This window comes from Magnolia sinica, chromosome 18 (genome assembly GCF_029962835.1).
Source record: "Magnolia sinica isolate HGM2019 chromosome 18, MsV1, whole genome shotgun sequence".
In the NCBI taxonomy this organism is placed as follows: Eukaryota; Viridiplantae; Streptophyta; class Magnoliopsida; order Magnoliales; family Magnoliaceae; genus Magnolia; species Magnolia sinica.
In genome coordinates, this window is record NC_080590.1 from 49,038,779 (window position 1) to 49,063,356 (window position 24,578).

General features: G+C 38.6%; 1 non-coding gene across 1 annotated transcript; it reads right to left on the reverse strand.

Moving 5' to 3' along the window:
• Positions 1-4,465: 4,465 nt before the first annotated feature.
• Positions 4,466-4,572, reverse strand: LOC131234122 (small nucleolar RNA R71). The gene has a single exon (XR_009165532.1). It is a non-coding gene; the product is annotated as a small nucleolar RNA R71 (small nucleolar RNA).
• Between the last annotated feature and the right edge of the window lie 20,006 nt (positions 4,573-24,578).

Consider the following 24,578-nt stretch of genomic DNA (forward strand, 5'->3'; position numbering starts at 1 on the left):
TAATACATACATCCAAGGTAGGCTCCACAACACAACATTAAGGTGGGCCCCACCTCCACAAGTGCAACACGTGTGGAGTGGGTCTCACGTGTGTACAGATGGACAACTTGAATAAAGAATAAGTAAATCACGGTTAGGTTCACAAGCACCGTCCAGATGGACAGTGTGGATACAAAATAAATACATCACGGTGGGTCCCACCCCCACACGTGCCACACGTGTGGGGTGGGCCCACATCCATGGAATATGGATGGACGGACTGGATATAATCGTACCTCACGGTGGGACCACAGAACTTGCTGACGTCTCCCATCAGACGAACGACAGGGATATAGAATACATACATCAAGGTGGGTCCCACCCCCACACGTGCCACACGTGTGGGGTGGGCCACCCCAAACAGATGGACGGTTTGAATAAAACACATACATCATCGTAGTGACAGAGCTTGTTGACGTTAATTAGCAATGGGACCCATGTCCCCGGCAGATGGACGGGTGTGGGTACACCACATCATCAAGGTGAGTCCACATGTGTGGGACCCACCAGATATGGAATAAGCTGATATTTGTGTTTCTCTACATCTGGGCCTGTCCAGATGGTTAGGCCAGCGGACCTACGGCTGGGCAGTCCAGTAGGGTGGGTTCCAACATATGGATGGCATGGATGCACAAATACATAGGTCCAGGGGGCCTGGTGCTGATGATCAATAAGGTGGGGTCCACATGCACCATTGCAACACAAAATCCCAATAAAAATCCAAACAAAAATCCCTCCACAACATCAAATGGGCCTGGAGAAAAAATCTAGACAACGACATATTGCTGACCAAATTCCAGGCCAAAAGCTTGCTAGAAATTGATAAAAAATCACTATGCACATGAAGATTGGAAGCCAGATCAAGAGAGGTCGAAGTGGAAAATGGAGATCGAGAGACGTTGGGGAGAGAGAGAGAGAGAGAGAGAGAGAGAGAGAGAGAGAGAGAGAGAGAGAGAGAGAGAGAGAGATCTAACCATAGAAGACACCCACCTAAGCTTCTTGGACTCCTTCCACCGATGGTTTCCTGTTGAGGGTCGAATATTGCATATTAGACCTTAGTTATTACTTGTTTTTACGAACATGATACTATTTAATGCCCTATTTTAATCGTGTTTGTGCTGCAAGGTAAATTTAGGAGCCTGGACTGAAAAAGGGTACTAAAAGCATGGATTTAACACTCTAAAATTACCAAGGTAAGGGACGGACCCCAGGGGACTGAGATCGAAGAATGTACACGCCAGAGATCTGAGAAAATCAAGTAATCGAAGTCCAAGAGGCCTGAAAGTCGTTCTAAATGCAAGATCACAGGGTTTTCGCCATCCGTTTGGCTCGAAACTTCATATCGTGCCTGAGGACCCTAAATTAACCGTACACATTGAATTTCAGCCCTTGGATCTATGTGAAAGTGGCCTATTGGTCAGATCATCCCATGAATCATCGATCTGGGGCCCACCTGATATCTGGATATGCTTCAAATTTTGTCTTAACCCCTTAATTTGGATGAAAAAACGGATGGACAGAGCGGATTCCTCATATACATCACACTGGACCCCACATGAGGTTGAGCATGTACACATTGCACACACACACGTGCCACATCGAAATGGTCAGGGCTTTCAAACCGCGCTGACCCGCTTCTTTCTAAAACTAAAACGGAAATTCCATTTTTTCACCAGAAAAGCACGTGCGTCTGTTGAAGCACGTAGTGGGCCCACACCACTCATCACATGGAAAATCTGATCCGTCCATTATGTCAAAGAGACTCAACCGACCCTATACATGCAGACGTTTTGGCCCCATGCACATACAGAAAGGCAGATCATCGTTCAAACGCAGGATGGACGGCGGAAGCAAAACATCAGTGTACCTCACCAAAACTCAACCAAAACCACCCTCTCCTGACTTTTTTTTTCCAGAAATTCAATGGACGGGGTGGATTTCATCGAAAACATCACTGTGGGCCCCACCGAACACAGCAGCGCAGCTCTTGCGTTGATCTTATGCACGTCCGTGAAACCCGGCCATGGTGGGGCATTGTACGACCATGATCACAGTCGAATCTATGATCCGGACCGTCAAGAGGCGAGATAGGGTGTCCACGATCCTGACCAAGAAGTCAAATGTCCAAATCGGTTGGCCAATCCACGCCAAACTCAGGCCAAACACAACTGTATTTGTGTTTTCTACGAACTCTGCTGCGAAACAGAGTCGGTCTGACTCCAAACTGACTCCCTGCATCTCTAGACCGACATAAATTGCTATAAAGGAGAGAGGGATGTCAAAAACAAGGAGGCAACCATGGAGGCATCTGGAGGACGTGGGAGAGGAGAAGAGAGAGAGTGAGAAGAGAACAGGGAGAGAAAGAGCTGCCGGTTAGGGAGTTTTCTCCCTCCTTAATTTTTCTTCTTTTCCTTTTATGCTTTCTTTTAAGGGATTTTTAATTTGATTATGTCAGGCTAAATCTCTTAGCTAGGGCCAAGAGGTGAAGCTTATAGCGGGATAGATAGTTTTCTATTACTTTGATTCATGGTTATTGAAGTCTCTTTTGATTCTAGTTTGATTATATGGAATATTTTTAGTCTTTAATGGTTTATTGTGACTTAAATTATAATGGAACTGCGATGGCTCTGATCATGTTCTTTTCATTCTTTTGATTATGAAATTAGGAAGCCCTGTTGTTCACCATTGCCCGTCGGACATGGTTGGATGATGAAATCCTTCCTAACATTCATACATCTTTCAGATTTGTTGTGGATTGGTTTAATTCCGTTGTTTGCTTTGTCTCATGGGCATGGTTTTGTGATGGAATCCATTCTAATTCTTATACCTCTCGTCTCTTGAAAACTAGATCAAAGGAAGTTCATAATCAAAAGATGGATTGGTTTAATTCCGTTGTTTGCTTTGTCTCATGGGCATGGTTTTGTGATGGAATCCATTCTAATTCTTATACCTCTCATCTCTTGAAAACTAGATCAAAGGAAGTTCAAATCTGATTTTTAATGTTATATCTTCCAATTGGATGAATATAGGAATCTAAATCCAGTTGTGTTCATGATTCAAGCATAGATCTCCCTGATTTCTACAAGTGGATCCTTGGCACCGTAGTTTCCCACCTTTGAATTTTCTAAGTTTTAGTTTACTATTTTACCATTACTCTCTTAAAAGCCTCTGATTTAGATTTCATCTTCGCCTAGTTGTAGTTCAAGTTACTTTCAGATTACGTACAAGGTTCAGTCCCTGTAGATTCGACCTCGGTCTTACCGAGATTATTACTACATCACAACCCTATACTTGGGGTGTGAACAAGTTTTTGGCACCATTGCTGGGGATTGACGGTTACGTTTTCTGAGATTAATTAGTTTTAGAATTAGGTTAAGATTATGTTTTTTTTTTCTAATTATTAGGTTAGGATTTTTCTGTTTGATTTTTAGAAACTAACATAACTTTCCTGTTTTGTAGGATTCTGAGATAGATCTTCTAAATTGGTAATTTCTTTCTAATTTCTCTATTTTTTTTCTATTTTTAGAAATAGGCTTTTATTTTTAGAAACTTTCTAAATTTAAAAACTAACTTTCTTTCTATTTTAGGTCTAGAACTTTCCTAATTTGTTTTAGAAAATTTCTATTTTCTTTTAGGAAATTTTTTCCTTTTTAGAAACTAGTTTACTATTTATTTTAGGATCTCTTGCTATTTTTAGACTTTTTATCTTTAGAAATTAACTTAGTTTGTTTTATTTTGCAGGTTTTTAACTTAGAAACTTCGAAATTGGTAACTTATTTCTAACCATTTTCTCTTTCTTTCTAGATTTCTATTTCCTTTCTTTCTCTTAGGTTTAGGTTTAGAATATGAATTTAGGGCTGCGAGTGTTTCATGCCCATGTGGGTCCATGATAACACTTGACATCCCTTGACTGAAGGAGGATTGATTGAGGGGTTGACTATCCATCGCAGGACTAGACACCACTCGAGATCCCCAGAGTTAATCGAAGTAATGGTTACAAACCAACCTCTTCTACCCCAACCTAGGGTGGAGGACATCCAGGATGAGAATGAGGTGCATCAATCACCCCCGCATCATACTTTACGAGATTATTTACAACAGGCAGGGGTGAGCACGCCCTCATGCATGGTTTTAAAAAAAATATGGGACATATGAATATCAAGCTAGGGGTGATCCAAGTCCTTCCAAAATTTCATGGGCTTGATTCTGAAAATCTGTATCTACGCTTGAAAGAGTTTGATGATATCATAACCACTTTATACTTTCCTAATGTGTCTGAGGACATGGTCAGGCTGAAACTCTTTTCCTTTTCTTTGAAAGAGAAAGCTAAGACGTGGTTACATTCACCACGTCCTCGATTTATTGGCACATGGAATGACATGACAAGAGAGTTCATAAATAAAAATTTTCATATCACAAAACGAACACCCTTAGAAAATCAATCATGAACTTTGCCCAAAAGGAGGATGAAACATTCTTCCAATATTGGAAAAGGTTCAAGGATCTTGTCAGTTCATGCCCACAACATAGTTTTGAAACGTGGCGCATTACACACTTTTTCTATGATGGATTGACATCTTTCATGTGCTAATTGGGTAGACGATGTGTAATGGGGAATTTATGAATAAAAATGTTGATGATGTGTGGGATTACTTGGATAGACTTGCTGAAAATGCACAATCATGGGACACATACCCAAAATCGAGTACCACTTCTAAGCCCACTCAATCAAAGGAAAGGGGCAAAGTATACCTGTTGAAAGAGGATGATGATATCAATATTAAAGTGGATAATCTCATAAAGAAATTCGAGGCCATGGAATTAAGGAAGGATGAGGGTAAGGAAGTTTTTTGTGGTATTTGTGGTTGTAATAGTCATACAACTGAAAATTGTCCCACTATATCTGCCTTTCAAGAGGTACTGACTAAGCAATCCAATGCCGTAAATAATTATCAAAGACCTTTCAATGGACTCACCTTTAATACGTACAATCCTAGTTGGAGAAATCATCCAAACTTCAGTTGGAGGAATGGACAAATTGCTATCCGTCAAGGTTTCTTCAATCAAATTCCAAATCAAGGGAAACCTCAAGAGGATCTAGTTTTAAAACACATTCAAGACCAAGAGCTATTCAACTAAGATATCAAATCAGCAATAGGATCACTTACATCATCCATTCAAAGGATAGAGTCACACATAATGATTGGGGGAAGGGAGATGCTTCCTGCTCAACCTCTCCCCAATCCCAAACCGTAATATGAGATAAGTGATCCAAGCTCTTCAGATCAGATGGAGCAGGCTAAATCTATCACTACTCGTAGGAGTGGGAAGACCATTAACAAAACTATTCCGGTTAGGGCTGAAAAACCTAATGACCCGGAAGAGGATAACAATGATAGACCTAGCATTGCTCCACAAGAATTAGAACCGAAACTTCAAGACAAGCCAGTTGCTCCATTTCCCCAATGGTTGGTTACACCAAAACCTCTCTCTAACTCTCATGATATTTTAGAGGTGTTGAAACAAGTGAAGGTCAATATTCCTTTACTTGATGCTGTAAAACAAATACCTTCATATGTCAAATTTCTAAAAGACTTACGTACGACCAAAAGACGACAAAATATTCAAAAGAAAATATTCTTGACTGAGAAAGTGAGTGCCATCCTAAAACAAGATGTGCCGCAGAAATTTAAAGATCCTGGTAGCCAACCATATCATGTGTAATCAGGAACTATCAAATTGCGCATGCACTTCTTGACTTAGGGGCGAGTGTAAATCTGATTCCCTACTCGGTGTATAAACAGTTAGGTTTGGGTGAATTAAAACCCACCCCAACCATATTACGACTTGCCGATTGCTCAGTTCATGTACCGAGAGGGGTAATCGAGGATGTGTTGGTCCAGGTTGATAGATTATGCTATCCAGTAGATTTTATCATCCTAGATACAAAACCCATCAGTAACATGAGTACTCAGATTCTCGTCATTCTTGGTTACCCATTCTTTGCCACTTGAAACGCAATCATCAATTGTAAGAATGGAGTCATGAATATGTCTTTTGGGAATATGACACTGGAGTTAAATATCTTTTTCAATACTAGTAGACGGTTCGAGGATGATGATAACTTCCATGACATTAACATGATTGACCTTTCGTGGAAGATAGAGCGCTGTTGACCTTATCCTCTGACCCTCTAGAGATGTGCCTAGCCCACTCCCATAATTTTAATGATGACATGATTAGGGAGATGGGTACCATGCTTGATACTGTGCTGGTACTTGAAGTAACCGGTAGAAGCCACAATTAGAAGGGTTGCCCCAAACCGATGCAGTGCTTCTACCATCAAACCTCAAAGCACCGAAGCTTGACCTAAAACCTTTACCTCTGATTTGAAATATGCCTATTTAGGTCAAGATGAGACACGCGTAGTAGTAATTTCATCCCACATTGAGAACAAATAAGAGAGTATGCTCATTTCTACTTTCAAAGAAGATAAAGGAATTATTAGACATATCATCACAGATCTCGATAGGATGAATGAACTCTTTTCAACTAAATGTTTCGACTCTTTGGATGATTGCTTGACACACTTTACAAATTCAAACGATCCTATAATACAAGAAATAATGGATGCCTCACAAGGCAATACTGTGGTAGTTGTCACGGATCGAGAGAACCCTTATTCTGAAGGACCTCCTCCCCCAAATCCTGAATATTTACCATTAAGGGACGAGGAGCTGAGAATTGAACCGAAGATTGAAACTTCGGCGTGTGTTGAGACTACACCACCTGCTACATTTTTTTTTTTTTTGAATTTCATCTACTTGTAGTCTCTAATTCATCATGGTGTACTAACTTCAAATTTTTTTTTGCTATAGTTGAATCGTATATACTTTGGACACTTTAGAAGATTAAAAGGAAACTTTATGTTGAGGTCCATCAATTTCTCTGTACATTCATGCTCTAGGACATCTAAGCCTACTTAAAATGATTGCTTGGAAGGTAATTATGAGTTTGGGGAGGAGAAAAGCATGATTACAAGCGAGTATGGGAATAGGGTGGCTAGGGTAAGTTAAGGTGACTAGGTGTAGGATAGGGTGGCTAGGTGTAGGTTAGGGTGAGGTCATCCTCATAATGACCTAGGGAAAAGTGCCATGGGTTAGGTGGGTCCCGCAACGTGCGGTCCACGGCCATGATCATGCGAGGCCTACATCTCATGATCTAGATGTCGGATTGGCGCACGAGATGCGTCGTTGAACCACGGCGATGATGCGGTCACAATGGCATAAGTCTCAGGCTGAATCGGCTCGAGTTGATAGGGTACAACTTAGGATCACGCACAAATGAAATCTACGGGTTGCGGGTCACCAAAATTCGACCGAGAGGACCGCAGGATCCTAAGGAACGGAATGGTCACTAGGACATGGGCATGACACATGCAAATGAAGGGTTCATGCATCTCGGGTGAATGATGTTGGGATATTTAAGATACAGACTTATACATCTAAACATACGTGCAACATGTCATGGATGAAGAGTGATCACCGACAAGCAAGCAGTAAGTTAGCATGTGATTTGATTGTTAGCCGCATCGAGCAACACATAAGGTTGAGGCCACGTGATATTATCTTCATCATGCAAGAGAAATATAATATTCTTGTCAGTTATAAGAAGACATGAAAAGCTAAGGAGCTTGCAATAAATCACGTGATGGGATCTTATGAAGACTCTTACAATCAACTCCCATTGTATTTACATGAGTTGAGGAGGGCCAACCTAGGGACGGTGACTGCATTGGAACTTAACAAAGAGACTAACAGGTTTGAGAGGTTTTTTGTAGCACTTGGACAATGTGTTCGAAGTTTTTAAAATTCTATGCGGAGGGTATTGGCCATCGACGGGACATACCTAAAGGGCAAATATAAGGGTGTGCTATTCATTGCCATGACTTTAGATGGGGATAATCATATTTTTCTAGTTGCATTTGGCATCGGAGAATCAGAGAATAGCAACAGCTGGAATTGTTTCCTTTCCTACCTCAACCATATGTTAGGGTCTCTTCCGGGTCTTGTTGTTATATTCGACTGACATAACGATTTAATGAAAGAGGTTCCCTAAGTCTTCCGCATTCAATCCATGTCTACTGCGCGTACCATATCTATAGAAACTTGGTGGACACTTTTAAAGACAAGTCGTTGGAGATGTACTACTAGTGGACTGTGAAGACATGCAGGAGGGCTGAATTTGATAAGTTAATGCATGATATCGAAATGGCCAACCCCCCAGTTCATGTATGGCTGAGAGATATCGAGTACAAGAGATGGGCATCTTCGCACTTTATAGGAAAAAGATTCAACTTGGTCACTACAAACATATCTGAGTGTGTTAATGCCTTCTTCAAAGAAGCACGCGAATACCCCGTTACTAAATTGATAGAGGCGGTAAGATTTAAGATACAAGAATTATTTTATAAGAGGAGAATCTGCAGCATCGTTTGTAGATCTATTGACACCATGGGTGGAGGAACAGTTAAAGGATCCTGTGCAGAAGGCGCGAGATGTACACCATGCCACAATTTCTCGAGATGAGTATTCTTTTGTGGGAGAGTATAATGATACGGTCAAGCTTAGTGAGTTAACGTGTACATGTCACGAGTTTGACGTGAAGGGGTACCCTTGTATATATGTCACGTCAGCATGTATACACTATAATCTTCCTCATTACTCATATAGCTCTCCATTCTACACGGTGCAAAATTACCTAACCACGTATAGCGAATCGGTGTACCCAATACGTGATGAGCGAATGGGAAATTCAGTGGCATTCAAGGAGTATTGTGCACAGATTAAACCCTCGGGGCAGAGGAGGTTAGCTGGAAGACTAAAAAAGCTAAGATTTCTCTCGCGTGGAGAGGAAAAGAAAACAGTAAAATGCGATCGATGTAAACAAACAGGGCATAATCGCTGGAAGTGCAAGTTTCCTATACCCGATGTGTGATATAAAGTGTTTTATATGATACATGCTTTGTAATTAAATTTTGGTGGATTATGAAATCAATTTTTGCTTGCCTCACTCATTTTCATGATTGCCTCACTCAATTTCCGGTTTGCCCTGCCAAAATTCTAGTTTGCCTTGCCGAATTTTTAGTTTGTCTCACTCAATTTTTAGTTTACCTCGCTCAATTTATAGTTTGCCCCGCTGAATTTCACGTTTGTCGCACTGAATTTCTAGTTTCCCCGCTAAATTTCTAGTTTCTCTTGCTGAATTTCTAGTTTGCCCTGCTGAATTTCTAGTTTCCCCCACTGAATTTCTAGTTTCCTCACTGAATTTCTAGTTTCTCCCGCTAAATTTCTAGTTTGCTCTGCTGAATTTCTAGTTTCCCCCACTGAATTTCTAGTTTCCTCCGCTGAACTTCTAAGAGAGAACCAATTTCAGCTACGTCTAAGGATCGATTGCATAATGCAACAACTTTCTTGTTAGTTGTTAGGATCGATTGAATAATTCATATCACAAGGCTTACCCCTTCCATTTTGTTGTAAGAAGTACTTGTTAGTTGATGGAAGCATGCCACGTGAAGGTGATAGAGATGAGAAATCCCCTAAACTTGAGGACTTGTAGCATGAGGAGCCTCAAGCTTCACATGGCATGCTTCCATCAATAGGCAAAGCAACAAGAAGACATGCCTTGTTGAAATGAAATTCAGTTTTGGCCCAATTATCACTTCAACTAGGCAATAAAACTAATATACAACACTAAGGGCCCGTTTGGCCAATTGCATTAGGTGGGATTAAGGTGGATGGAACTGTAAAAGTAACAATAAATGCATGTGTAAAGTATTATCCCTGGATTGGGTGTATCCCATGTTTTCTAATACCATGTTTGGAACATATGCATTAAAAAGTAAATCCTGGAATTTACTTTTAGCTTACATATCTGTGAACTTGGATAAAGGAAAAATTCGTCAGCCATGGGATTTGTAATCCCATCTCACACTTTCCAACACAAGGCTTATTTTCTAAAGCCTATAAAGTTAATTTTAATCCCATCTCACACTCCTTCCAAACATGTCATTCTCAATTTCGAAGTGGGATTAGCAATGCAATCCCATTTAATACAACTTAATACCACTTGCCAAACAGGCCCTAAAAGCCATGAGAATTTGAAAGAACCAATGATTCCTAGTGCAAATGCTACAAAAAGATAAACTTGTAAATATGAATATCTCAGTCAACCATAATATGCGTGCTATTGCACATAGTATTGGAACTTTCAGTGAAACTTTAGCAAGAAATCCATCAACAATTGGAAGGAAAATGAAAGATTGTGGTCTCCATGTCGTGCATGTTGCGATACTGATAAGATCGAGATATTATCAAGCATAAGTTGAATTGGGATAAATGAGAACATGCAAAATAACATGAAGTGCATAAAACAATTTCATCATAAAACCACATACTGTAATCAAAATAACTACTCCAAGTTTGGGTAGTAAGATCATCAGTCAATAATATTCAAGTTGGACTATCTAAGGAAAATGTTCGAAAATAAGATCCGTCTGGCTTTGCATCCCCAAAAAATATTTAATGCACAAGTGAACAGTTATGACTAAGCACAGGCTAGCTGGACGGACCCTCCTCTGGTGGAGCGATATCATTATGCCGGCAGGTGATTGTGGCAATAAGGGTTTGAATCTTCTGCTCTACTCGCTCCAAACCCTTTTGGATAACTTCAGAAAGCCACTCCAGTTGCGTAAGTCATCTGTCCTGCTCATCTAGTCACAAAATAATGGATTCCCTGTGATCACAGTATGGCATCCGCCGACTAGTATAACTATATGAGGGTCGTGACACCTCACGTTGCTCTCCCTCTGTAGGATAGTCGGTGTCAGCTGCTTTCATCTCAGCTGCATCTGTCTTTGCAACCTTTGTCTCCGCTGCCTCTGCTTCTGTTTCTCCTTCGAAATCTTCACTGTGCGCTCTTGATGTTGATGCCCTTTTCGTCTCCAGTTTTATGCGCTTAATATTATTTTTTATAAACATGTGAATGGGTCTGGGTCTGTCAGTGGTGGGCATTAGGCTAACATGGCGAGAGAGTAAACATAATAGGTATGGGAATGGAATGGCCGTGCTTCTCGTGCTCTGAATGCAGTCGGCAATGAGGTGAACCATGATGCTGGGAAGACACAAAGGAATACCCTCACAGATGCTGTAGAGAATATCTAACATATACGGGGTAATGTAAGACTTGTTTCCCTCGGATAAACATTCAGGCAGAAGATATTGTGGAGCACCCTGTACTTGTCTTCCATGTTTGATGCTCTCAGTGCATTACCCTGATATCACAACACATTCTGTCCCTTACAGAAATACTTGGTGATTTGTATTCATATATCTATGGAATCAATGTTGTGATCAGTTAACCCTCAAAATGAGGCTGGAATCCTTATAAGTGAGGCAACTACCCCAGGAGTAATGGTAGTGGAGGTCTCTCTAATAGTGACTACAAAAGATGCAGGGTGCAACACCGGTGAGTGACAGTAGGATAAAAATCGAGGATGTTACTCCACCCAACTTTCTCTAAAATTTCAAGTGTCCCAAATAGTTGGCTGCAATCTCGATCAATCCTTTTCTCGTACATGTTGAGAGTCAAATATTGCATATCATCCCCCATTTATTACTTGAATTTATGAACATAATAATGCTTAATGTTTTATTTTAATCATGTTTGTGTTACAAGGTGAATTTAAGAGCTTGGATTGAAAAGGATGTTAAAAGCATAAATTTAACGTTCAAGAATCACCAAAGCCAATGATGGATCTTGTGAGACCAAGAATGAAGAATTCACATGCCAAAGATCCAATCAAACCAAGTGAGGAATGAAGAGCATTGAAGACTTGAAGTGAAGAAAAGGAATCCTGAAATTGTCCTAAAAACAAACATATTCTTGAAAGTGTCCTGAAGAAGCATATTTTGAAACTGTGGGGCATTCTGTGAAATTGCGTAGAGTGGAATCTATTTTGGAAAACTACATAAATTTGAGGTGATTTTGCGAATCTATGTGGACAAGGCTATAAATATGGGTTTCCTACGAACTTTTAGGGATATCTAGGGTTTGAGGAGTGGAGCAAAAGCGTGGAGAAGCCGTCGCCAAGAGTTTTTCTTCCTTTTCCTTAGTAGTTTCTATGCTTTTCTTTAGAGATTTTTAGTTCAATCATGTTTATGGTTAGCTGAACCTCTTAGCTAGGGCTAAGAGGTGAAGCTTGTAGTGTGATGGGATGTTTCTATTATTTTTAATCATATTTATATTGAACTCTCTTTGATTCTAGTTTGATTATAAGGAATACTTTCAGTTTTTAATGGTTTGTTGTGACTCAAATTATAATGGATTTGCAATATTTTTGAGTATGTTTTTTTCATGTTTTGGGATTTGTAATGACCCAAAAAATTTTGTGCCAAGACCCGAGTACTACCTCTATTTTTTTCCTTAGAAGTTATTTGGGGTAATTAGTGCTAAACTCGATTTCTTATGAAATTTACATTAATCACTTTAAATTTGATCTGCAAGACTTAAAACCTGTAGACTCATTAGCGCTAGGTTACTCTGAAATCTGGGATTCATCGCTAAATCCAGTTGCTCTTGGGAATTTTTGGAAGTTCTGGATCGGACTTGGACCGCGCGTCGAAAGTCCGATAGCGATGATCTTAGGCTGTATTGGTCACCATGTTGGACTTGGCCATCACCTCAAAAATCAAGTCCAGATGATGTTTTGGGTCGATTTGATTGAGTCCGGAGTAAAGAGTGTGAGAACGGTAAGAAATTAAATGAGATTTAATGAAATCTGAGTCGTGTCGCTTGCGCGACGATTTTAAGCAATTTGACTGTTGGATTCTGACCCAATTTCACCCTCTGATCAGGGAAGATGGCCCAGGCATGTCTTTATGCTTGTGGACCTGATTGAGTTTCAGTGACTGTTAAATTGAGTGTGGTCTGCCACGGCTGATCTAAAGATCCGGTCGATACGAAATCTCAGCTTGACCTAGATCCATGGTCAGTGAGCTTAAGTCCAACCTCTCGTGGAAAAAGGCCCACCGAAAGTGCTCCGTTGGATCGAGAGAAGCCTGTTTTGGTTATAATCTAAGTATACCTTGGCCCTGGGGTTATTTTCATCAATGTTAGGCCTATATATAGACCTTAAAACCCTAGCTCTCTTTTCCATACGAATTTCCTAACCCTAGCTAAGAAAGAGAGAGGAAAAGAGAGAGAAAGTGAGAGAGAAGTTGGTGAATCATCTTAGATTCTTTCCTGTTCTCCTTCATCCTTAAACCATCACTTTAGAATCGTTATTCCGTCGATTCTAAGTTCATCCTTGGGTAAGTTAACCTAACCCTAATTTGTGTTAGAGCTTAGAATAGTCTTTGTGTTGTTGTAGCTCATTTCTATTCTTACTTTATGTTATCTTGTCGCCGTTGACGAAGACATATCGTCTAAATTAGTTCGGTGTTCTATATCTGGTTAAAGGTGCAGACTTTAATCGTATAGGTTATAGTTTTCAAGGCTTTCAATGCCAGTGAATGGTTTATTCTTGCTATGGATGAGATTTCGCATGCCAAATGCTATGTTTATTTTGCGTTTCTGATATGCAGTGATATATTGAGATTTGTGTATTCTATGTATATATAGGAAGTACCGTATACGTATAAAATATGCACATGTGTTTGCCATGATTATCTGTGGTGTACCTATGCTAGATGTATGTGCGACAACTCCTTGGTAAAAGGAATTGTCCAAATACATGTATTTCAACATATGTCATGTATGTGGTATTATGTATTCTAAGTGTTTGTAGAAATGTCTGAATGATCTAAAGTGTAATATAGTTACCTAATTGCGGGCGTTGAGAAGCGATTCTCAACACTTCTTTTGATGTGTATGATTTACCACATGCAAGTCATATTCCTTGTTGTTTAAGTTCAAGTATTACTTATGCGAGAATCCATGTTAAGTTGATATTCTTCAAATGCTTACCACATGATTTGAGTTGTTGTTCCATTACTATCCTAAATTGTTGATATGAATATCTGTTGTAGTGGAATATGTTTGGGACTACGAATAGTCTAGGAAATCGGTAATCGGCCTTGAGATTGTGGCTGAGGTTGCTTTCGCCACAAAGGACGTGTTTTGATGAACCCGAGTCGTATTAGAGTTGTCGGCAGTGGTTTGGCCACACGAAGTGTTTGCGCACTCTATGTCGTTCAACCCAACGTGCGCTCGTACTAGTCGAGTTCGTCAATTAACCTGATTGTCCGATATATGTTCACCATGTATGGACGCTATTGTTTGAATCTAGGGTACCAAACTTACCAATGAAATCCTATAAACCGTTGTACCTTGATCCGCTAAGACTCATAAGCCGGACATGGTGGTATGGGACACCGTGGTCGAGCTGTCGGCCTATGCTGGGGTGACGAGCCTCCCCGTAGTGACCAGTGAGCAACCAAACTCGTGAGCCGATTATGGTGGTATGGGACACTATATTCGTGCTATCGGCCTACATTGATTGGTGACGAGCCCTTTGTAGTGACCTCGAGCATACCTGGATACCGCATTGAGGTGACAAGCCTTATTGTAGTAACGAAGGTATGATAGGCGTGCATTGATTGGTGACGAGCCCTTTGCAACGACCTAAAACTATATAATCGTATGAGATGATCTAGGATTGACGACCCTAGAATGGATCACTGTTTGGATGGTGACATGAGGAAGGTACCTTAGCTTCCCAATCCTGCTATATGAAAAGGACTAATAACAACTTGGTAATCATGTTCATGCACCGCATTTGCATGTGCTTTGAAGACGTGGCGCACTTTGAGGCGATGTCATGCGTAACGTAAGATGAAGACGCTGAGGGTATACGCGTGAGGGCACGCATCATTCTACATACATCCTTGCATTAACAAGAATACTTAGGACATGTTTGATTGTTTTGTTTTATCATTACTGCTTGATTGAATTGATAACATGTTAACCTTTGCTTTATTGTTCCACTGAGTTGATCACTCACTCCCACGTTCTGGGGCGGTGTTTAAACACCCACCAGACTCTGTCTTAGTTGCTGATATTGCAGATGTTGATGCAACCTCTAAGGTAGAGCAGGAGATCGAGGATGATGAGACTGCTTTCTCTTTTATGTAGTTTTCAGACGAGTTCTAGTGAGCCTTGTTCTGATGCGCGGGATTCTGGGATTTCTTTTGGGATTAAATGATGTAATTTGATACTTGTAATTTTGATAGTAACACTTGTAATACGACCTGGTATGTATATGTATTTCAGGGATTTGCGCATGTACACTTATATTTCATTAAGTCTTCCGCTTGCGTTCTTCACTTATCCTTGAATTATGTTTGCAGTTTGGCTTAATCTATTCCATGTTTTATGTACTTATACAGACAACATACATCCATCATCAAATATGTTGCATAAGTGATGTTTTGAAACTCGGGAGCTGAGTTATACTCGACCCTCGAATTTCAGGGCGTTACAGGATTGTGAATCTAAGAAATCCTATTATTCACCATCGTCCCTTGGGCATGGTTGGATGATGGAATCCTCCCTAATTTTCACAATTCTCTTGGATTGATTGTGGGATTGGTAAATCCTGTTGTGAGCCATTGTCTCATGGGCATGGTTTTGTGATGGAATCACTTCTAGTTCTCACACTGCTCTTCCATTGAGAATTAGGTGAAAGGAAGTTCATATTTGATTTTACCAAGATATCATCCAATTGGATAAGATGGGACTTTGATTCCAGTTGTGTTCGTGAATCAAGCATAGATCTCCCTGATCTCTACAAGTGGATCCTTGAAAACCCTTGTTTCCTACCTTTGAATTTCTTAAGTTTTTTCATTAAATCTCTCACAATTACTCTATATACTTTCAGACTTAGGTTTTCATCTTCTTCTAGTTCTAGTTCTAGTTGCTTTTAGAAAATACACAAGATTAGTCCCTGTGGATTCAACCTCGGTCTTACTGAGATTATTACTACATTGCAGCCCTACACTTGGGGTTGTGAACAGTACACCATTTTTCGGCCATGAAATTTGTCATATTGGTTCTCAGGAGGCACTATGTGAAAAATGGAAAAAAAGGATGGAATTTGAGATGGTTCTGGACTGTCTCTAAAATTGCTTGGTTTAAAGACACTTTATAGACGGCCATAAACCGTCTCTAAAATTTTATACGGCCCCTGACCGTCCTTAATATTGTCTTAAAAATTTAAACGTCCACAAATCATTTAAGACGGTCGTTGACCATCTTATATGAGGTCATTTGAGACGATCATTGGTCGTCCGCATTAGAGACGGTCTTTGACCGTCTTATATGCCATCATCTGAGATGGTCATTGGCCGTCTTCATTAGAGACGGTCATTGGCCGTCTTTGACTTGTAATCTGAGACTGTCAAAGACCGTCTCTATGAGAGACTGTCAAAGACCGTCTCTAATAGAGACAGTCAAGGACCATCTCTAGTAAAGACTGTCAAAGACTGTCTCTATTAGAGACGGTCCTAAACTGTCTTATAGCCCTGTCAAAGACCGTCTCTACTAGAGACTGTCAAAGACCGTATCTAATGCACAGGTCAAAAATTAAGAAGCTCAAAAAAATTATGAATTTCGAAAAAAAATAGTTGAGAAGCTTAGAAAAATAATTAACAATGTTTAAGAAAAATTTAAATTTTGAAAAAAAAACTGTAATTTTATAAAAATCTAGATTTTGAAAAAAAAAATTAAGAACTTTAAATAATGTTGATAATTTTGAAAAGAAAAAAATTCGATAAAAAAAATGATATTTTAGAAAATTTAAAAAATTAAATAAAATTGTGAAAAAATTAACAAATTGTAAAAAAATATATATTTTAAAAAAGAAAACTAGATTTTGTATTTTGACAAGAAAAATTAAAAAGTTATATAACAAAAGTGAGATTTAAAAAATGATATTTTGAAAAAGAAAATTTAAAAAATTAAACAAAATTGTGAAAAAAATTGACAAATTGTAAAAAAATATATATATTTTAAAAAAGAAAACTAGATTTTGTATTTTGACAAGAAAAATTAAAAAGTTATATAACAAAAGTGAGACTTAAAAAATGATATTTTGAAAAAGAAAATTTAAAAAATTAAATAAAATTGACAAATTGTAAAAAAAATATATATTTTAAAAAAGAAAACTAAATTTTGTATTTTGACCGGAAAAATTGAAATGTTAGATAACAAAAGTGAGATTTTAATGATGTGTTGTATATCCTTGTCGCCCCTATGTTTCTCCAACCCATTTTTTGGCCAGGTATAAAAAATTGTGTAGATTTAAAGCTTAAGTGGACCACATCGCTGGAAAGAATGATAATATACTACCTCGCCATTAAAAATTATAAAGAGCCCATCATAAGGTTTTAGTAATGTTTATTTGCAATCCAACTTGTTGATAATATAAAGAAGATCTAGATGAAGGTAAACTACAAAGATCAAATTGATCCAAAACTTTTGTGGCCTTTAAAAGGTTTTTAATAGTTATTCATCATTGTTTTCATTGGTACGACCCACCCAAGATTATTGAGTTCTTATGATTTGAAATCACATCCTAAAATATGATGGAAAAATATGGACGGTGTCGATATACATAAAATATATCAAGGTAAGCCCTACACGGTTAGAGTAACACCCATGAAGGAGTTACCTAAATAGTGAAATGGTACTATAAGGTCACCTCATGGGAACTTCCCATGAGGTTAATCTGTGTGCGCCCCACCATGATGTATGTAGAACATCAACACCACGCATTGGATGTGTCCCCTTTAAGTCCAAAAATCAGTCGTATACGAAACTCAGGTGGGCTATAACATCTAAAACTACGTGAAGACATCCCTAAAACATATAAAAGCATTTAATTGGTGGGGCCCACATGAGTTTTGGATGTGTATGAAACTTGGGTTGACTCCTCATCCAAGTGGGACACACATAATGAATGAGCTAGATCTATGAACCACATCTAGGTGGGCCCAATGAATGATTATGAATGTTTTAATGGGAGGGTAACCCTCTCAACTATAGTATGTGGTGTGGCCCACCCAAGTCATGAATTGACTTTATTTTTAAGCTCGTGGCCTACCATGGAATGGTGCATTTGACTGACGAGGCAGATCCAAAGTTCAAGTGGACCCACACCATAGAAAAGAGTGGGATAGTGACACCCACTATTGAAACCTTCTTAGGGCCCACCGCGATGTTTATTTGGGATCCAACATGTTTATAAGTTAATACAGACATGGATGCGGTTGAAACTTGGTCTGACCCCTCATCCAAGTGGGACACATGATATGTGAATCACATTTAGGTAGGCCCAATATATGATTATGAATGTTTTAAGGAAACCCTTCTCTACTACATTTAGGTGAGTTACTCGTTACCCTTACCAGAGTAATTAAACTCTGTGAGGTCTACTGTTATTTATTTATTTTATCAACTCCATTCATCCATGTTAACAGATAATTTGACGTCTAAAGAATAAAAGGAAGCATATCCAAAGCTTAGGTGGGCCACACCACAGGAAATAGTGTGATTGAACCTCTACCGTTTAAAATTTCTTGGAGGCCATAGAAGTTTTAGATTAAGATGATGTTTGTGTTTTCTATTCATTCATATATTTTTGATTGAACAACCTTTAACCATTTTTGGACAATCTGATCAGTCCAGATTGAAGAGTAAATAACTTCAAATGTTTAAATCAAATTTCACTCAAATTGTTGATCAATCTTGTTTGCCCAATATCTTTCTCATATGTAGCATGATCGGGGTGAGTAACTATAATGATCAGTAAAATAGAGTGAATGGACCAGACATGTAAAATGGGTCAAATATTCTAGTCAAAATTGTGACCCAACTTAATGACACCCTGAGACTCTAAGAATTAATGTTAGTAAGTTTTGTAGGGCTCATCATGATGTGTGTCGAACATCAACACTGTGCATTTGATAGAAGTTTTGGATCAAGTTGATGTTTGTGTTTTCCCTTCATTCATATCTTTTTGATATTATGAACATGTTGGATGACAAACATTACTGTGGGCCCAAGGAAGGTATCAACGATGGAAATCATTATTCCACACTGTTTTGTGTGGCATGGTCCACTTGAGTTTTGGATTTACTGAATATTTGGGATCAACGCACACCGTTCATCCATTTTTCGAGATCATTTAAAGAATTATCTAAAAAATGAATCATATTCAAAGATTAAATGGACCACACCTCAAATAAGGGGAACAGATTGGCTACTCCCCCTACACCATCCAATGGCTGATGGTTGGTGCTGTGTGGGCCCCACCATGATTTATGGCCCCACGACCATTTTTTAAAAACTTTTGAACCAGTTGGATTTCAAATAAACATTACAATGGGCCTTAGGATAGTTTTAGTGGTGGGAATCACCCTCCCATTGTTTTCTGTGGTGGGGTCCACTACAGATTTTTATCTGTCTCATTCTTTGGCTCGTGACTTAAAATGATATCTCAAAATGGATGGACGTGTGGATATAACAAATACATCATAAGTTTTTATATTTTTAAAATATTATATATATATATATATATATATATATATATATATATATATATATATATATATATATGGAAAAGGTTCTATACGTCGAGCTCATGGGAACTCCCCATGAGGTCGAGCTGTGTGGGACCCACCATGACGTGTGTTGTAAATCAACACCGTGCATTTGATGGGTCCCCTTTAAATTATGGGATATCCCAAAAATCAGCCGTATACAGAACTCTGGTGGGCCATACCATCTAAAATCATGTGAAGACATGCCTAAAACATATAAAAGCACTTGGTGGGGCCCCACCTGAAATTTGGATGTGTCTGAAACTTGGTATGACCCCTCATCCAAGTGGCACACACATAATGGATGGGCTAGATTTGTGAACCACATCTCTGTGGGCCCAAAAAATAATCATGAATGTTTTAATGGAGGATAACCCCTCTCAACTTCTGTGTTCGGTGGTCTATGGGCCCCACCATGATGTATGTGTTTCATCCATGCCGTCCATCTATTTTTATAGATCATTTTATGATATTACAAAAAAATGAGTTATATCCCAATCTCGAGTGAACCACATTATAGGAAAAAGTGTTGAATGAATGTCGACCATTAAAAACTTTTTGGGAGCCATAAAAGTATTGGATCAAGCTGATCTTTGTTTTTTACCTTCATCTGGGCCTTTATGACCAAATCAACAGATTGGATGTCAGATAAACGGTATAGTGGGCCTTAAGAGGATTTAAATGATGGATATCCAATCACTATTGTTTTCCTGTGGTGTGGTCCACCTAAGATTTATATCCCTCTTATTTTTAGGACAAATGCCTAAAATGATCTTTAAAAATGGATGAACGGATTGGATAAAACACATACATCGTGGTGGGGCCCACAGACCACCGAACACTAGCCACAGGGCGTGTTTCAGGGGGAGTAGCCAATCTGTTCCACCCCAAAAACCATCCCGCGCGCGCCCACAACCCCAAATCCCTAAATCTCTCTCTTTATCTAATCCATGTCCAGAGACGCCCTAATCCGCGGGTTGTCTCCCGCAGGCTGTCTCTCGCGGCCTCCTCTCTCTCCCTCTCTCTCTCACACCCTCTCTCTCTCTCTCTGTCGCAACCTGTCCCTCCTCTCTCTCTCTGTCTCTCTCTTCCTCTCTCTTTCTCTCTCCATCACAGATCTACTATTGCTGAACGCCCTACCCACGCACGCCCTCTCTCTCTCTCAATTCCCTAAACCTATTCTCAATTCCCTAAACCTATAGCTTATAACCTAAACCAAAACCTAAACCCAAACCTAAACCTAAACTTACAACCTATAATCTAAACCTAAACCTAAAACCTAATGTATTCTCAAATCCCTAAACCTAAACCGACACCTAATCCTAATCTCAACTTCCTAACCTAAACCTAAACCTAAACTTGAAAACCCAAACCTAAACTCGATCTCAAACCCGAACCCGATTTCCTAAACCTAAACCTTAACCTATTCTCAATTCCCTAAACCTATATCTTATAACCTAAACCAAAAACTAAACCTATACCTTAACCTAAACCTAAACCTAAACCTATAACCTATAACCTAAACCTAAACCTAAAATCAAAATGTATTCTCAAATCCCTAAACCTAAACCTACACCTAATCCTAATCTCAACTCCTTAAACTAAACCTAAACCTAAACTTGAAAACCCAAACCCGATTTCCTAAACCAAAACATTAAACTATTCTCAATTCCCTAAACCTATAGCATATAACCTAAACCTTAACCTAAACCTAATCCTAAACCTATAACCTATAACCTAAACCTAAACCAAAAACTTAATGTATTTCCAAATCCCAAAACCTAAACCTACACCTAATCCTAATATCAACTGCCTAACCAAAACCTAAACCTAAACTTGAAAACCAAAAACCTAAACCCGAACCCGTTTTCCTAAACCTAAACCTTAACCTATTCTCAATTCCCTAAACCTATCGCTTATAACTTAAACCGAAACCTAAACCTAAACCTAAACCTAAACGTATAACCTAAACCTAAACCTAAACCTAAAACCTAATGTATTCTCAAATCCCTAAACCTAAACCTACACCTAATCCTAATCTCAACTCCCTAACCTAAACCTAAACCTAAACTTGAAAACCCAAACGTAAACCCGATCCTGAACCCGAACCCGATTTTCGAAACCTAAACCTTAACCTATTATCAATTCCCTAAACCTATAGCTTATAACCTAAACCTAAACCTAAACCTAAACCTGTAACCTATACCCTATACTTAAACCTAAAACCTAAATGTATTCTCAAATCCCTAAACATAAACCAACACCTAATCTTAATCTCAACTCCCTTACCTAAACCTAAACCTAAACTTGAAAACACAAACCTAAACCTGATCCCAAACCCGGACCCGATTTCCTAAAACTAAATATTAACCTATTCCCAATTCCCTAAACCTATAGCTTATAACCTAAACCTAAACCTAAACCTAAACATAAACTTATAACCTATAACCTAAACCTAAACCTAAAACCTAATGTAATCTCAAATCCCTAAATCTAAACCTACACCTAATCCTAATTTCAACTCCCTAATCTAAACCAAAACCTAAGCTCGAAAACCCAAACCTAAACCTGATCCCGAACCCGAACCCGATTTCATAAACCTAAACATTAACCTATTCCCAAATCCCTAAACCTAAAGCCTATAACCTAAACCTAAACCTAAACCTAAACATAAACTTATAACCTATAACCTAAACCTAAACCTAAAACCTAATGTAATCTCAAATCCCTAAATCTAAACCTACACCTAATCCTAATCTCAACTCCCTAATCTAAACCAAAACCTAAATTCGAAAACCCAAACCTAAACCCGATCCCGAACCCGAACTCGATTTCCTAAACCTAAACCTTAACCTATTCTCAATTCCCTAAACCTATAGCTTATAACCTAAACCTAAACCTTAACCCAAACCTAAACCTAAACCTATAACCTATAACCTAAACCTAAACATAAAACCTAAATGTATTCTCAAATCCTTAAACCTAAACCTACACCTAATCCTAATCTCAACTGCCTATCCTAAACCTAAACTTAAACTTGAAAACCCAAACCTAAACCCGATCCCAAACTCGAACCCAATTTCCTAAACCTAAACATTATCCTATTCTCAATTCCTAAAACCTATAACTAATAACCTAAACCTAAACCTAAACCTTAACCTAAACCTAAACCTAAACCTATAACCTATAACCTAAACCTAAACCTAAAACCTAAATGTATTCTCAAATCCCTAAACCTAAACCTACACCTAATCCTAATCTGAACTCCTTAACTTAAACCTAAACCTAAACTTGAAAACCCAAACCTAAACCTGATCCCGAACCCGAACCCGAACCCGATTTCCTAAACCTAAACCTTAATCTATTCTCAATTCCCTAAACCTTAACCTATAACATAACCTAAACCAAAACCCATAACCTGCACTTATAACCTAAACCTAAGCCTAAAACCTAAACCTAAACCTAAAACCGAAATGTATTCTCAAATCCTAAAACCTAAACCTAAACCTAATCTTAATTTCAACTCCTTAACCTAAACTTAAACCTAAACCTGAAAACCCAAACCTAAACCCGATCTCAGACCCGAACCCGATTTCCTAAACCAAAACCTTACCCTATTCTCAATTCTCTAAACCTATAGCTTATAACCTAAACCTAAACCTAAACCTATACCCTATAACCTAAACCTAATCCTAAAACCTAATGTATTCTCAAATCCCTAAACCTAAACCTATACCTAATCCTAATCTCAACTCCCTAACCTAAACCTAAACCTAAACTTGAAAACCCAAACCTAAACCCGATCCCGAACCCGAACTCAATTTTTGAAACGTAAACCTTAACCTATTCACAATTCCCTAAACTTATAGCTTATAACCTAAACCTAAACCTAAACCTAAACCTAAACCTAAACCTAAACCTAAAACCTAATGAATTCTCAAATCCCTAAACCTAATCCTACATCTAATCCTAATCTTAACTCCCTAACCTAAACCTAAACCTAAACTAGGAAACTCAAACCAAACTCGATCGCAAACCCAAACCTGATTTCCTAAACCTAAACCTTAAGCTATTCTCAATTCCCTAAACCAATAGGTTATAACCTAAACCGAAACCCAAACCTATACCTTAACCTAAACCTAAACCTAAACCTATAACATATAACCTAAACCTAAACCTAAAACCTAATGTATTCTCAAATCCCTAAAAATAAACCTACACCTAATCCTAATCTCAACTCCCTAACCAAAACCTAAACCTAAACTTAAAAACCCAAACCTAAACCCGATCCCGAACCTGAACCCTATTTCCTAAACCTAAACCTTAACCTATTCTCAATTCCCTAAACCTATAGCTTATAACCTAAACCTAAACCTTAATCTAAACCTTAACTTAAACCTATACCCTATAACCTAAACCTAAACCTAAAACCTAAATGTTTTTACAAATCCCTAAACCTAAACCTACACCCAATCCTAATCTCAACTCCCTAACCTAAACTTAATCCTAAACTTGAAAACCCAAACCTAAACCCGATCCTGAACCTGAACCCGATTTCCTAAACCTAAACATTAACCTATTCTCAATTCCCTATACCTATAGCTTATAACCTAAACCTAAACCTAAACCTAAACCTTAACCTAAACCTCAACCTAAACCTATAACCTATAACCTAAACCTAAACCTAAAACCTAAATGTATTCTTAAATCCCTAAACCTAAACCTACACCTAATCCTAATCTCAACTCCCTAACCAAAACCTAAACCTAAACTTGAAAACCCAAACCTAAACCCGATCCCGAACACGAACCCGATTTTTGAAACCTAAACCTTAACCTATTCTCAATTCCCTAAACCTATAGTTTATAACCAAAGTTGAAA